General features: G+C 45.4%; 1 protein-coding gene across 1 annotated transcript in view; it reads left to right on the top strand.

Annotated features, from left to right (window-relative positions):
* Positions 1–2,500, top strand: part of ppm1e (protein phosphatase, Mg2+/Mn2+ dependent, 1E) — a 43,937-nt gene that overhangs the window by 36,607 nt on the left and 4,830 nt on the right. The gene's annotated exons all lie outside the window — the stretch shown is intronic.

The raw sequence follows: 2,500 nt of genomic DNA, 5'->3' as shown, positions 1-2,500 counted from the left end.
CACAGTCACTGGCCTGTAATTAATTAAAAACGTTTAATGATGTGTGGCCAGACACATTGCCCCCCCCCCCCCACCCCTCTACACACACACACACAAAGCCCCCGCCCCCCCCCCCCCCCCCCCACACACACACACACACACACACACACACACACACACACAGCCCCCCCCACACACACACACACAGGAGCAGACTAATATTCATCAGTATTGAAACAGCTGGCTGCTTCGTTAGTGATTATGCAGAAAAAAAATGTAATTTTATGAGTCGCTGGTAATGGATGTCTCAAGCATACAAAGAGAGTAAATAATACTTTGTGGAACAGCAGAGAGAGGAGAGAGAGAGAGAGAGAGAGAGAGAGAGAAAGAAAGGAGAGGGAGTGAAAGAGTCTTCTCAAGAAGAGTTTAATCATTAATGAAATAAATGGAGAATGAATGATGAGTCCTGGTGGTGAGATGAGTGCCACCTCCTGAGATAACATGAAATGTTGATTTGCAAAAGCCAAAGAGACAGAAGAAGAAAGTCAGCTGGATAGCAAGAGGGATGAAAACAAAAGAAGAAGGTGGGGGGGGGTGAGAGGGAGGGAGGGAGAGAGGAAGAGTGAAATGCATTGGGGCAGGGTGGTAGAATGAGAGAAGGAGATTTGATTTTATCTTTTAAATTATTTTTTATAACAAAATTACAGTTACAGTATAAGTATACATACTCTTTTGATCGATCCCGTGAGGGAAATTTGGTCTCTGCATTTATCCCAATTCGTGAATTAGTGAAACAGACACAGCACACAGTGAGGTGAAGCACACACTAATCCCGGCGCAGTGAGCTACCTGCAACAACAGCGGTGCTCGGGGAGCAATGAGGGGTTAGGTGCCTTACTCAAGGGCACTTCAGCCGTGCCTACTGGTCGGGGTTCGAACCGGCAACCCTCCGGTTACAGGTCCGAAGTGCTAACCAGTAGGCCACGGCTGCCCCAATACACAACTGCAATACTTTGAAGCAGTCAGTACGTATGGAATATGGAATATGGAATATGGAATGTGGAATACTCTGAGCCACCACACAGTTAGTACGTATGGAATACTCTGGGCCACCACACAGTCAGTACGTATGGAATATGGAATATAGAATATGGAATATGGAACACTCTGAGCCACCACACAGCGACCCATTCAAAGCATACTGTATCCACATATCCAAAACGCCAATCACCATCAATGACAGTCCACAGCATTTGTCTGCAACACCACATATTTTTAAAAGACTTCAGATCTTGCATGCTCAGAGAGAGGGAGGGAGGGAGAGAGGGAGAGAGAGGGAGAGAGGGAGGGAGGGAGAGAGAGGGAGGGAGGGAGAGAGAGAAGAGGGGAGTAGCTAATAGCCGAAGCAGATGAGCGAAAATGCTAAGCAGCCTCATTTACATATCTCATACACTTTACATTTAATTGCATTTAATTAGTGACTGGCTTGCATCCGTCTGCCTAACGAGCAATTAACCTCGACTCAGCAACTCTGCCTTGTAGAGCCCAGCTGCTGGAGTCTTACTGACCCTGTGTAAATGCTGCACAAGTGCTCCAGCACGCTCTAATCCTCAGCAAATGTCACAGACAGCACACAATTGCAATTGCGTGTGTGTGTGTGTGTGTGTGCGTGTGTGTGTGTGTGTGAGCAGGCCCGTCGCAAGAGGGGGGCGAGGCCCTGTGCGAACTTGACGGGTGCGAGGCCCTTTTAACGTGCATGGAATCATGCAATAGCCTACTTTACACGTAACTTAGGTCGGTGTATATTTAGTAGTAGGATAATACATTGACATGTCTTTAAGAGGGGGAATGATATATAACATTATAGCAGGCACATAAATCGTTGGCCATAATAAGCCTTTTATTATCCGTCACATCAACAACACAGACATACATGTTAACACAGACATAGCTAAAGGTGAACATTTTGACTTGAAGAAAATGGTCATGAAGTATAGGCTATTATACTGAACGCAATTTGTCGATATCAAGCGCACGACATTCAAACTAAACTATTGAAGATATGTGCATTACATAAACTGACAAATGAATAACACGCATAACATAGATTGTCTCACCATAGCCTACTTAGAAAAAATCGACCTTTCTGGCTTTCGTTGCCGCAAACTCCTCAATTAAATCATTGTAATTCAGCTTGCAGGCAACGTCATTTTCAATTGACAGAAGGGCGAGCCCACATAGTCTGTCCTGTGACATTGAGGTGCGCAAATAATTTTTGATAAGTTTCAGCTTTGAAAAGCTTCGTTCCCCCGATGCCACAGTTACTGGAATTGTCAGCCTGAGCGCAATTTCACAGTTGGGGAATGTGCCTTCGATCCCCTTAAGGAAACGAAGAGTGTGGAGCGCAGTATCTGTCCCCTTAGGAATTATGTCTCTAAGTACCTTCAACTCCTGGAAAAGGTCCAGTGTATTTATGTCATGCGATTCAGAAGCGCTCATAGCATCACCCAGCACTGTCTGC

Source organism: Alosa pseudoharengus, unplaced genomic scaffold (assembly GCF_046254945.1).
Source record: "Alosa pseudoharengus isolate Yale_2024_CS ecotype anadromous, Long Island Sound unplaced genomic scaffold, YU_APseudo_1.1 YU_APseudo_1.1_scf_8, whole genome shotgun sequence".
Taxonomy (NCBI): Eukaryota; Metazoa; Chordata; class Actinopteri; order Clupeiformes; family Clupeidae; genus Alosa; species Alosa pseudoharengus.
Note: the sequence above shows the minus strand (reverse complement) of the source record. Positions and strands in the feature narration are given on the sequence as shown.